We start from the raw sequence: 14,259 nt of genomic DNA on the forward strand, positions 1-14,259 counted from the left end.
ATTCTCCCCCTAATTAAGATATTTCGTCCTCAAACAATATTAAGTATTGAATGCAGTTAACACTGAATAAACATCTTTTATTTAGGCTGAACATTTTACAAGATACAATCTGAAAATACAATAATTCAAAATAGCTCTGGATAATCATACGAATCTCAAGTTCCCAAGTGGTCTCCTCAGTGCCTCGGCGTTGCCACTGTACTAGAACAAGAGGAATGGTCTTGTTGTGTAACACCTTATCCTTAAGACCTATGGTACGCAATGGTCTCTCCACGTATGTCAAATCCGATTCCAATTGTACCTCAAACGGCTGTAAGATATGAGACGCATCTGCCATATACCGTTGCAAAAGTGAAACATGGAACACGTCGCGAATACTAGAAAAATACAGTGGTAAAGTCAACCTGTAAACCAAATCTCCAACATTTTCCAGAATATCGAATGGACCAATGTACCTAGGAGATAACTTACTCTTGAGACCAAATCTCAAAATCCTGCGAAATGGGGAGACTTTCAGGAACATTTTTCTCTCCCACTTTGAATTTCAAAGGTATGCTCTTGACATTCGCATAGCTAGCCTGCCGATCCTGCGCAGTCTTAATTCTCTTCTTGATCTTACCAACAATATCAGCAGCCTATTGACTAACTATAGTCCCTCTAACTGTCGCTCCCCCACTTCTTCCCAGAACAGTGGAGTAAGACATCGTCGCCCGTACAACATCTCAAACGAAGTCATCCCAATACTGCGATGGTAATTGTTGTTGTACGCAAACTCAATCAATGACAACTGATCTTGCCAAGCTAGACCAAAGTCCAAATAACAATGCTCGCAACATATCTTCAATAGTCAAAATCGTGCGCTCTGACTGTATGTCAATCTCTGGGTGATATGATGTACTCAAGCTAAGATTAGTACCCATAGCGCGCTAAAGATTCCCCCATAACCTGGATGTAAACCTGGGATCTCGATTGCTGACTATGATCACAGGCACTACGTGCAATCGAACAATCTCCTGGATGTAAAACCGTGCCACCCTATCAAAACTGTAGTCTCGATTATAAGGAATGAAATTTGCTGAATTGGTGAGTCGGTCCATCACAACCCAGATAGCATCACAATTCCTCGAGCTCACCGGTAAATGGGTCACAAAATCCATCATGATCAACTACCATTTCCACTTAGGAATGGATAAACCGTGAAGCAATCCTCCAGGTCATCGGTGTTCTGTCTTGACCTACTGATACACAAAACATCTAGAAACATACTGATACACATTTTTCTTCATTCCTTTCCATCAGAAAGAACCTCGTATGCAAATATTTGTACACCGAAAGGATTCTCATACTTTATGACTAACACTTGTCATAACACCTGTGACAACGTCGTTGTCCACAATTCTTGATTTCCTAAACCCCTCAGGTTCTCTTCTTGGAAATATCAATACAAATATTCTATTGACTCAAAAAGTCAATTAGTATCACTTATAATGGCATTTATCTCATATCTTGAGATAATACCTGAAAATGAGAATTCTGGTTATCCTGTCATGGATAATATTTTCTTGTTGAATTCTGACTTGCGCTACTAGATGAACAAAACTATTTCATCCCTCTTTGGAAAAGTCCTAAAACCAATACAACCTAGCAAATCCCCTGAATCGATCTCATCTAATCTAACATATCAATTACCTAACGCATCCAATAGAAATCCCAAAAAATTGGTGACAACAATCCCGTTGGATCTAATAACATTAGATCTCAGGTGATGTCCTTTTTCCATGTCATCAACAAGAGTTTTTACTCCAAAACATCAATCAAAAATCACAAATAAAATAAAAACAAGAAGAGAAGAATGGAAGATGATGTTGGCCGCCTGCTTGCCTTCAAAGATGTGTGTAACCCTTATTCTGATGAATAAATTCCTATTTATATGCTCAAGGGTCTTCAAAAGATAGTATCCTTCCAGAGCAAGAATTTCCTTTTTAAAAAACTCTGTACGCGTAGCTCGCTCGAGTGAGCAATCTTCTGCCCCGAAGGTAAATTTTCACGCCTCGCTCGCTCGAGCGAGCAATCTTCTGTCTCGATTGTCACTCTTTCTCTCGCTCGAGCGGGCATAGCCTCTCGCTCGAGCGAGCAATCTTCTGGAAAAATCATGCTATCTCAATCTCGCTCGAGCGAGAATAACCCTTCGCTCGAGCGAGTGAAGCTTTGTCCAAAAACCAAAATTTTGCCGAGTTTCCCTAAAAAACGAACCAGGAAGAGTATTATGCAGATAGATGAATTAAACATGCTAAAACTAAATAAAACAACAAAAATAACATATGAATGAATGCAAAACTAACATAAAAAATATGCATATGAAACACAGTTAACAATAACCCATCAATCAAACTCCAATTCTTACAGGGAAACTTATTTAAGTAAATTCATTACTTAGAATTTCCTGTTCATCTCGTAATCAAGACCCTGATCACTAATTATGCCCTCAATAGAATCAGACAATACTTGTTCAATCCTCCTGGTTCTCTCCAGTATCGCGTGCGAGAACTATTTGCCAAGAATATTCACTTGTCAAGGAATCCTCTCCAAGACTATTCTTTTCACGGAAACCAAATTTCGTATCTCTGATGAAGTCAGATGATATCTAATAAAATCCCTTGGCAATAACCCAATACCAAGAATAATTCCAGAAGACTCAAATAATTCCTGAATATTCTCCTGATAGTTATACCCATTGCTATGACTGTGCATACAACAAGACTGTGGTAAGTATTCATATAATGCCATAATGGAATAAAAGAATCCTTCCAGAGTACACCGGCATAAGGTCGCACTTACTATACCATCTCGAAACCCGACAGTCATCAGCATCCTGGCATAACTCATCCCTGAGTCTCTGATATTATGCAACATTCCTATCTGGACCAAAATCACTGGTCAAGGAAAATTCTCTACATAAGCACAACTCAAATCCTGAATCTGCAAACATCTGACAGTAAAATCCTGTTGAATACCAATTCAACTAAACTCTTGAATTAAATCCTCGAAACCACAATTTCAAGGCCAAATTCCAACTGCTCAGAACAATTACATGTCAAGGAAAATTCGTTCCAATATTGTTCTGACAACTGGACATCTGTATTCCTAACAGACTATAATTATACCTTGATACCACACATGATATCTGTCCTATCCAAAGTTATACCCCGTTGTGACTGTTGCCAAACTTCCAGACTGAGTAGCCTTCCCTATATTGTCACTGGAGCACAAAGGCTTCCAAACAATCTCTGAAGTATGAAAACTTCCAGAGGAATACTGACTAAGGGTCGCGCCTCCTCATGTCTAGTCCTGGTCACAATCCACAGCTCTTGGTATTACTTATCTTGACATCCTGATGAAAATCCATCATCACAAGGCAATAACCTAAAGAGATCAAAACAGCCAACTGGTCTAAAGAAATCCTCCTAAAACAAACACCCATGCCCCCTGATGAATCATATCATCCAAGGCAAACATTTGGTTTACTAGAATATTCTAGGTAAAACATATAGAACTATTCATTCAAAATCTCAAATATACTTTTGAACAAACGATCAATCTTTTACCAAGATAATCTCAAATATTACAATACTTGAAACACTAATCCAGGTTCTAATAGAATCTTTATTACAATCTCATATAATACATAACTTAATCAAAAGATTACACTGAAATATGTACATTTACAACAAAATCTAAGTACAACAAATTCTGAAATCTTTAATACATCTGATTACAACTGGAATACTGTTTACAAAAAAATACAGTATTTAAATTCCTGCAGAAGTCTTTCATTCCGTCTACTGATCTTGAACATGAAGTTTCCTGTCTGCCACTCATGTCAGCAGACCTTCTGAAACGACCCTAACCTCTAAACTTAATTAAATATTAAAGAAAAATGCGGATTTTTTTTTAAAATTTTTTTTGCCATGACTCGTTTGAAATTAAACGAACCACCCTGTCACACGCAGCAATTCTAAAATAAAGAAGTAAAAGTGATAAAAGAAATCCAAGCCGCGATAATCATAAACTTCAAAAATAAAGACAACCACACACGGTTGCAATAATAGCGATAACAAACTTCAAATCATAAAAATTCAAGCACAGGGAAGCACATCCTGGCTAATACTGAAAGTACTCATAGACAAATCCTTTATTTCAAAACATAGTCTAATGCGGAACTTAAATAAAAACAGCGACAGTCATAGGGCCTTGCACCGCCAGCGTCCTCAACCTCGAGGATCCTGCCCCTCGGTCCCTAGGAACTCCTCCTCACCTGACAAACAAACAAGTATAGTGAGTCTAATGACCCAGCAAGTATAAACAGTGTAATAACAAGGGTTTAAAATAACTGCAATAATACTCAAAATACGGTACATAATATACTTGAAACATAAGTTTTAAGAATGCGCATGCTACAAGAGAATGAGACATGTAAATGATGAACACACGCCATCTCACGCTATGAAACTCTTGAACTTTCTTAACTTAACTGAAACTCATGTATGACTGAAAACTGAATGCAATAAAACGAGTCAAACTGGTACTGAAACTGTAAACTTAGATCCTTAAATTGTGACCCTCGGTTTTGATCGATCAATGGCTGTAGTGCACTATTTCGGCAAGATGCCGAGATTCCTCCCAACGCAACTTACCCCTTTATCTGTCATTTGGTAGGGATCCTGAGATTTCTCCCGATCTCACACTACCCGTCTATTTTGGTAGGGATCCCGGATGTCTCCCGATCTCGATCTACCCATCTATGGTAAGTGAGTGGGGCATCCCCCACCCATCACCATGTCCCGTCACAATCAAATCACTTCGTTCAAATGTGGATAAAATACTTAGCATGCATGAAAGAGCCTTTCTTTGTAACCTTTTTGCTTGACCCATGGCCAAGGCTTAAAGACACATGTATGAATTTATATGAATGAATAATCAACACATAAATGTGGATATTAGGTGAGTAAGTGGCTTCCCTAGGTGCTAACCCAACCTTAACTCAAAATTCTCATATACAAGGCACAACCCGAGCAATCGCACCAAAAATCGCTTAACTCTATCTTCCTTTAAGAAAATTCGACACCACTTAAACCGACACTCTCCAAACACTAAAAACTAACCATAGGACCTGTTTTCAACCTCATTTGATAGCCTAATTGTAAGGCCCGGGATTATTTAATTTTAATCCGAGAATATTGAATTTGGGAATATTTAGAGTTTAGAATTAAATTCTAATATTCTTAAATTGAAAAGGATTGAAATTAAATTAAATCGCTTTTTCGGGGACTGAATTGCAAATAGCAGAAAGTTCAGGGACTAAACTGCAAATAGGCTTATATTTATCTATTTCTTCACTTATTCCTAGAATTTGCACGTGAAAACCATCAGAATACAAAGGAAAGAACAGAGGAAATGTTCCAACCCTCAAGAACTCCATTTTCGTTCCGTAAAAGCTTCGATAACTTGCGTTCCGGTTGTCAGAAATTCGAAAGAAATATATATCTGCGATCACAGCTTCGAGACCTTCGATTTGGTACAAGTTTCATTCACTTTTCTCAGATTTTATTTTTATGTGAAAGATGGAAAATTATGATTTTACGATATATGCGTATATCAGCTGTACCGATCGTGTATTCGTAGACGGTTCGGAAAAAGACTATCGTTCGGATTTTATATGATTTTAGCAAGCTAAATTCGAACCCTACCTTATCTGAATATGATGTTTTTGATGGGATTGAGTTGATATAATGAGTTGTTGGGATTGATATCTTGTTTTGGATATTGTTTGGATTGCCGGTTTGTAGCCGTTACGCCGTCGATTCGCAAAATGTCAAGACTTTGATATTCTTGATTCAAAGATGCATGGTTTGAGTTGCATCTGATCTTGTTAGCTCTTTGACATGTTATTTCTCAGCTTTCAATCGAAGATTTATGAATCGAGAGTGCCGAGTCGCAACGAGAAGAAGCTGAAGCAAGGTTTGCTAGCATTGTATTTGAGTTTGAGTTGAGAACTTGAGCAACCGTTTGATATGCTTTATCATTGATGTCTTTGCAGACTTGAAGTACTTTCAGACTTGTTATTGAAAGGTATAAATGACAGCTAATCCAGATGGGATAGAACACTCGAAATAGCTATCGTTTCGAGTATTCCCTTGTTAATCACATACTTAATTGTTTATATGTTTTATGTGATTAGATGTTTTACTTGCTTTGCTTGCTTATGTGATTAGTTGTTCAAGATGTTTTATAGCCTTTAATACATACAGTATATGTTGCATTCATCTTGAACTCCAGCCTAATAAGCACAGAGGGTTTAAAGCCTAGAGTGCATATGACGTTTGGTGGATTGTAGTTGAGTGGCATGGATTGCAGCCTTCGCTTCCAGAGCCAGAAGACTCTCTATAATTGCACCAAAGTCAGAGGATTAAAATACTTGATGCCGCCTCGATTGGGAGTGTCGGTGGTTTGATAGTTATTTTATTCCTCGGGATCCCAAAGAACCAAGCCTTTGATAGCAGTTTTGATAGTCTATTCTTCAAACATGCATTGCATGTATGTTATAGCATTAGATGAGATGCTATCTTTATTGCATGTTATGTTGTTTATACTGGGATTTTATTCTCACCGGAGTTATCCGGCTATTGCTTTGTTTTGTATGTGTGCATGGCAATAGGTGGGGCAGGAGCTAGTCAGAAAAGACAAGGATAGCTCAAGATAGAAGCATAGCAAGTGAGGACATGGGTTTTAGTAGCAAGAAATGTATTTTGAGTTGTTAAACCATGCGGGAAATAATACAAGAACTTTGTATATTGTGGTTTGGAATACATGGTAGTTTATGTATCTTATGTTTAGAAGCTTGTAAGATATTATGAGATAGCATGTATCTTCTTTGGTAGCATGTATAAAGGTTTATGTTTGATTTTTCCATACTTTGACAGCAGAAGTTTGACAGCAGAATTCTATGCATTTTGAGCTCGCTCGATCGGTTAAAGTTTATCGATCGAGCGAGGCCATTAATTGGCTTGGCAGAGGGAGCGAGTTTTGTTCTCGCTCAATCAGTAGAATGTTACCGATCGAGCGAGGCCTCGAATTTGGAAACAGAGCTTTTGAGTATTTGAGCTCGCTCGATCGGCCAAGTTTTACCGATCGAGCGAGACCCTTCTTTAAAAAAAATTTTTTTTTAGCTCTTGTTTCTTTAATTCTTTGTAGTACTTGTTTGATTGTTAATTACAATAAATTGCCCTAAGATAAGATTAGCAACCCGGGTCACCACAACAGGTGGTATCAGAGCATAAGTTTTTGGAATGAGATAGAAGTTGATGAGCGGGGTAGATTGAGTCTGTTTGATTGTTTGATATTGTATGAGATTACATGTTGTATCTGATTATGTGCATTATATACTAGCATGCTTTATATTGCAATAATTATGTGATTGCATGATTATGTGTTTTTATTGCTACTGCATGCTATATATGCAATGATGTTCCAGAATATCCTCAGTCAGAACCTGAATTTTCATGAGAACGCATGAGAATGCTTATCAGAGAAGGATGTTATAAATTGCTGCATATTATATCGTTTATGCACTAATCTGTTTGACAATCAGATATGCCTCCCCGTAAAGAACCAGCTACTAGACATCCATTGACTGTTCCCCAAGCTGAACCAGCACCAGTACCACCGGCAGTGGTTGAACCTCAGAATGCACAGGGTAGTACATCTGCTGACCCTATGGATCCTACTGCTACTCCAATGGAAACTTTGTTGAAGCGATTTCAGTCTTTCAAACTGCCAAAATTGAAAGGAACAAAAAATTCAGTTGATTGTGAAAACTGGCTTGAAGATATAGAACAACTGTTTGAATCACTCGACTATACTGATGATCGTCGTATTCGATTGGTGATACATCAACTTCACGATGTTGCTAAAAGTTGGTGGATTACAACAAACCGGGCATTGGAACAGCGAGGTACGATTATCACCTGGACTGTCTTTAAAACCGAGTTCTATCAACGTTTCTTTCCAGTCTCCTACAGGAAGGATAAAGGTGCTGAGTTTGCCAATCTAAGGCAAGGCAATTTGAATATTGAGGAATATATGGCCAAATTTTCAAGTCTTTTGAAGTTTGCTCCACATATAGCTGCAACTGACGAAGCAATGGCAGATCAGTTTATCAATGGCCTTAATCCAGATGTATTTACCTTAGTGAACAGTGGACGACCTAATACTTTTGCTGATGTATTGAACAAAGCTAAGGGATCAGAAGCCGGTATTTTGCGACAAAGAGGAGTGCCATTTATTTCACAGCCATCTCCCCAGCCTGTATCAGCTTTCATTCCACAGAATCCGCCACAGTTTCAGCAACCATATCCCAGATTTTAGGGAGGAAGCAATGGCAGAAAGGATTCTCGGTTCAGGCCAAAGGGAAAGCAATTCAAGAGGGCAGGCAGTAGTTCTTCCAGTTCTAGTGGACAGAGAAAGTTTAGGGCAGGTCAGAGAACTGGTGAATCAGGAGTCTTTTGCAGTAAGTGTGGTGGAAGACATTCGAGTGAACAGTGCAGAGGTGTGTCCGGTAATTGCAATATTTGTCGTCAACCAGGTCATTATGCCAAGGTATGTCCTCAACGAGCTATTGGTGAAAGTTCTTCCCAACCAACACCTCAGGCAGAAAGGCAATCAGTGCATTCATTTCAGCCTCAGCAACCTCAGCAACAGACCAGAGGAGGAGGAAGCCAGACTGTTACTCAACCTCCTAGACAACAGGCTCGAGTTTTTGCACTTACTGAGGAACAGGCTCAGGCGGCACCGGATGATGTCATAGCAGGTAACTGCTTTTTTTCTGGTTATCCTGCCTCTGTTTTGATAGATACAGGTGCATCACATACATTCATCTCTGAACAATTTGTTATGATGCATTCTTTATCTTCTGAGCCATTGCCTACTGTTGTTTCTATTTCTTCACCTTTGGGTGAAGGTATTATATCTGTTCGAATGATTCGAGATTGTTCATTGCAATATGACGGGAATGTGATTGATCTAGATTGTATAGTACTTGGATTATCAGATTTTGATTGTATTATCGGTATAGACATGTTAACCAAGTACAGGGCAACGGTGGATTGTTTCCAGAAAGTAGTCCGTTTTAGACCAGAAATGGCATCAGAATGGAAATTCTACGGTAAGGGTTCTCGAGCCAAGATCCCTTTGATATCTGTGCTATCTATGACCCGTTTATTGCAGAGAGGTGCAAAAGGATTTCTGATTTATGCTATTGATATATTGAAATCCAGTCCAGTAGTAACAGATATTCCAGTTGTGAAAGAATTTGTTGATGTATTTCCTGATGAAATTCCTGGTTTACCTCCAGTCCGAGAGATAGATTTCAGTATTGATTTAATGTCAGGTACACAACCAATATCCAAAGCTCCTTACAGAATGGCACCTATTGAATTGAAGGAGTTGAAGGATCAATTGGAAGATTTGTTAGCCAAGGGGTACATTAGACTGAGTGTTTCACCTTGGGGCGCTCCGGTACTATTTGTACGAAAGAAAGATGGTTCCATGCGCTTATGTATCGATTATCGTCAATTGAACAAGGTAACCATCAAGAATAAATATCCACTGCCTAGAATAGATGATTTGTTTGACCAATTACAGGGTTCAGCTATCTATTCTAAGATTGATTTGCGATCCGGATATCATCAACTGAGAGTACGAGATGAAGATATTCCTAAAACTGCTTTCAGAACAAGGTATGGACATTATGAATTCATCGTCATGCCTTTTGGTTTAACCAATGCTCCGGCAGTATTTATGGGATTGATGAATCAGATATTTCAGAAATATTTGGATGAATTTGTCATTATTTTTATCGATGATATCTTGATTTATTCCAAGACTGTGGATGATCACGCTGAACATCTCAGAATTATTTTACAGACTTTGAGAAATGAGAAATTATATGCCAAGTTATCGAAATGTGAATTTTGGTTGCAGAAAGTTGTGTTTCTTGGGAATATTATTTCGGGTGATGGGATTTCAGTGGATCCAAGTAAGGTCGAGGCTGTTCTGAATTGGCCTAGACCTACATCAGTGCCAGAAATACGAAGTTTTATGGGTTTGGCAGGTTATTATAGAGGCTTTATCAGAGATTTCTCTAGCATTGCGAATCCTATTACGCAATTGACTCAGAAATATAAGCCGTATGTCTGGACTGAAGCATGTGAAATGAGTTTCTTGGAGTTGAAGAAAAGGCTTACAAGTGCACCTGTCTTGACGATTCCATCAGGTACGGTGATTTTGTAGTATATTGTGATGCTTCTCACAAGGGTCTGGGTTGTGTGCTTATGCAGCGAGGGCATGTTATTGCTTATGCTTCGAGACAGTTAAAGCCACACGAGACTTGATATCCTATCCATGATTTGGAGCTTGCCGCTATTGTCTTTGCATTAAAGATATGGCGACATTATCTATATGGTGAGAAGTTTGAAATCTTTTCGGATCACAAAAGTTTGAAATATCTGTTTTCGCAATCAGAATTGAATATGAGACAGCGTAGATGGCTTGATTTATTGAAAGATTTCGATTGCGAGATTAAATATTATCCAGGAAAGTCTAATGCAGCTGCAGACGCCTTAAGTAGAAAGGTATGTTCTTTATCCTTGTCTACGATAGGTGTATCTCAAATGGTGGAAGATTGTTGTATTTCTGGATTAGTATTTAAAACAGATATGCGACCTATTCGTGTTTGTGCTATAAAAGCTGAGCCAGAACTTTTATTGAGAATCAAAGAAGCACAGAAAGAATATTGGAATATTCAGAATTCTATTGCTATGGTCAGATCTGGACATCAATCTGAATATCAGGTCAGTGCTGATGATGTATTATATGTGAATAACAGACTTGTGGTTCCAGATGTTTCAGATTTGAAACAGCAGATTTTGAAAGAGGCTCATAATAGTCGATTCAGTATTCATCCTGGTGGCAGAAAAATGTATAATGATCTGAAGACACAGTATTGATGGAAACAGATGAAAGCAAATGTCATAGATTTTGTGTCTAAATGTTTGAATTGCCAACAGGTAAAAGCAGAAAGAAAGAAACCAGGTGGTCTATTGCAGAGTCTATCAGTTCCAGAATGGAAATGGGATCACATTTCCATGGATTTCGTTACACAGCTACCATGTTCATCCAGAGGGTGCGATGCCATTTGGGTGATTATTGATCGCTTGACGAAATCAGCATGTTTTATTCCGTACAGAATGACGTACAGACATGATCAGATGGCAGAAATCTACGTCAGAGAAGTGGTAAGATTACATGGTGTGCCTAAATCTATCGTTCCAGATCGAGACCCTAGATTTACATCACACTTTTGGCACAGTTTGCAACAAGCCTTTGGTACTCAATTGCACCTGAGTACAGCGTATCATCCTCAAGCAGACGGATAGTCAGAACGGACTATCCAGACACATGAGGATATGTTAAGAGCTGTAGTACTAGATTTTGGTACTAGTTGGCAAGATTCTTTACCACTTGTAGAATTCTCTTATAATAACAGCTATCAGACGAGCATTGAAATGGCTCCTTTTGAAGCACTGTACGGAAAGAAATGCAGATCACCGTTATACTGGGATGATATCTCAGATGTTCCTGATGTTGGGCTTGATATGATCCGAGAAATGACAGAGAAAGTAAAGCTTATTCAGAAAAGAATGAAAACAGCTCAGGACAGATAAGCAAAGTATGCAAATATCAGACGACGACCTCTATCTTTTGATCAGGGAAACAGAGTTTTCTTGAAGATTTCTCCATTTAGAGATACAGTCAGATTTGGCAAGAGAGGAAAGTTATCTCCATGTTTTATTGGTCCGTACAAGATTATCGAGAAGATAGGTGATCTTGCTTATCGACTCGCTCTTCCTCCATCTTTGTCTGGTATTCATGATGTATTCCATGTCTCTATGCTTCGGAAGTATCAGCCTGATCCTTCCCATATTCTCCAACCTGATGAAGCTGAACTTGACGAAACTCTTAGTTATTTTGAGCAACCTATTCAGATTCTTGATCGCAAAGATAAACAGCTCAGAAACAAGATGATTCAGCTAGTCAAAGTTCAGTGGAGTCGACATGGCACTGAAGAAGCGACTTGGGAGACTGAGTCAGATATGAGACAGAGATTTCCAGAGTTTTTTCATTGATGTGAGTTCTTATTCTGCTTTATGCTATTTATTCTCTTATGTATATACAGATTGTCTATACAGCTTGCTTATGATTTCGAGGACGAACTCATGTCTTAGTGGGGGAGAAATGTAAGGCCCGAGATTATTTAATTTTAATCCGAGAATATTGAATTTGGGAATATTTAGAGTTTAGAATTAAATTCTAATATTCTTAAATTGAAAAGGATTGAAATTGAATTAAATCGCTTTTCCGGGGACTGAATTGCAAATAGCAGAAAGTTTAGGGACTAAACTGCAAATAGGCTTATATTTATCTATTTCTTCACTTATTCCTAGCATTTGCACGTGAAAACCATCAGAATACAAAGGAAAGAACAGAGGAAACGTTCCAACCCTCAAGAACTCCATTTTCGTTCCGTAAAAGCTTCGATAACTTGCGTTCCGGTTGTCAGAAATTTGAAAGAAATATATATCTGCGATCACAGCTCCGAGACCTTCGATTTGGTACAAGTTGCATTCACTTTTCTCAGATTTTATTTTTATGTGAAAGATGGAAAATTATGATTTTACGATATATGCGTATATCAGCTGTACCGATCGTGTATTCGCAGACGGTTCAGAAAAAGACTATCGTTCGGATTTTATATGATTTTAGCAAGCTAAATTCGAACCCTACCTTATCTGAATATGATGTTTTTGATGGGATTGAGTTGATATAATGAGTTGTTGGGATTGATATCTTGTTTTGGATATTGTTTGGATTGCCGGTTTGTAGCCGTTACGCCGTCGATTCGCAAAATGTCAAGACTTTGATATTCTTGATTCAAAGAAGCATGGTTTGAGTTGCATCTGATCTTGTTAGCTCTTTGACATGTTATTTCTCAGCTTTCAATCGAAGATTTACGAATCGAGAGTGCCGAGTTGCAACGAGAAGAAGTTGAAGCAAGGTTTGCTAGCATTGTATTTGAGTTTGAGTTGAGAACTTGAGCAACCATTTGATATGCTTTATCATTGATGTCTTTGCAGACTTGAAGTACTTTCAGACGTGTTATTGAAAAGTATAAATGACAGCTAATCCAGATGGGATAGAACACTCGAAATAGCTATCGTTTCGAGTATTCCCTTGTTAATCACATACTTAATTGTTTATATGTTTTATGTGATTAGATGTTTTACTTGCTTTGCTTTCTTATGTGATTAGTTGTTCAAGATGTTTTATAGCCTTTAATACATACAGTATATGTTGCATTCATCTTGAACTCCAGCCTAATAAGCACAGAGGGTTTAAAGCCTAGAGTGCATATGACGTTTGGCGGATTGTAGTTGAGTGGCATGGACTGCAGCCTTCGCTTCCAGAGCCAGAAGACTCTCTATAATTGCACCAAAGTCAGAGGATTAAAATACTTGATGTCGCCTCGATTGGGAGTGTCGGTGGTTTGATAGTTATTTTATTCCTCGGGATCCCAAAGAACCAAGCCTTTGATAGCAGTTTTGATAGCCTATTCTTCAAACATGTATTGCATGTATGTTATAGCATTAGATGAGATGCTATCTTTATTGCATGTTATGTTGTTTATACTGGGATTTTATTCTCATCGGAGTTATCCGGCTATTGCTTTGTTTTGTATGTGTGCATGGCAATAGGTGGGGCAGGAGCTAGTCAAAAAAGACAAGGATAGCTCAAGATAGAAGCATAGCAAGTGAGGACACGGGTTTTAGTAGCAAGACATGTATTTTGAGTTGTTAAACCATGCGAGAAATAATACAAGAACTTTGTATATTGTGGTTTGGAATACATGGTAGTTTATGTATCTTATGTTTAGAAGCTTGTAAGATATTATGAGATAGCATGTATCTTCTTTGGTAGCATGTATAAAGGTTTATGTTTGATTTTTCCATACTTTGACAGCAGAAGTTTGACAGCAGAATTCTCTGCATTTCGAGCTCGCTCGATCGGTTAAAGTTTACCGATCGAGCGAGGCCATTAATTGGCTTGGCAGAGGGAGCGAGTTTTGTTCTCGCTCGATCGGTAGAA

The 14,259-nt window shown here is 38.3% G+C and overlaps 1 long non-coding RNA gene across 1 annotated transcript; it reads left to right on the forward strand.

Annotated features, from left to right (window-relative positions):
* Positions 1–5,451: 5,451 nt before the first annotated feature.
* LOC140878550 (uncharacterized) lies at positions 5,452–14,051 on the forward strand. The gene is made up of 4 exons (XR_012149341.1): positions 5,452–5,575; positions 5,957–6,018; positions 13,251–13,282; positions 13,869–14,051. It is a non-coding gene; the product is annotated as an uncharacterized lncRNA (long non-coding RNA).
* Positions 14,052–14,259: the final 208 nt, after the last annotated feature.

The sequence above is a fragment of the Henckelia pumila genome, chromosome 1 (genome assembly GCF_033568475.1).
Source record: "Henckelia pumila isolate YLH828 chromosome 1, ASM3356847v2, whole genome shotgun sequence".
NCBI classification, from domain to species: Eukaryota; Viridiplantae; Streptophyta; class Magnoliopsida; order Lamiales; family Gesneriaceae; genus Henckelia; species Henckelia pumila.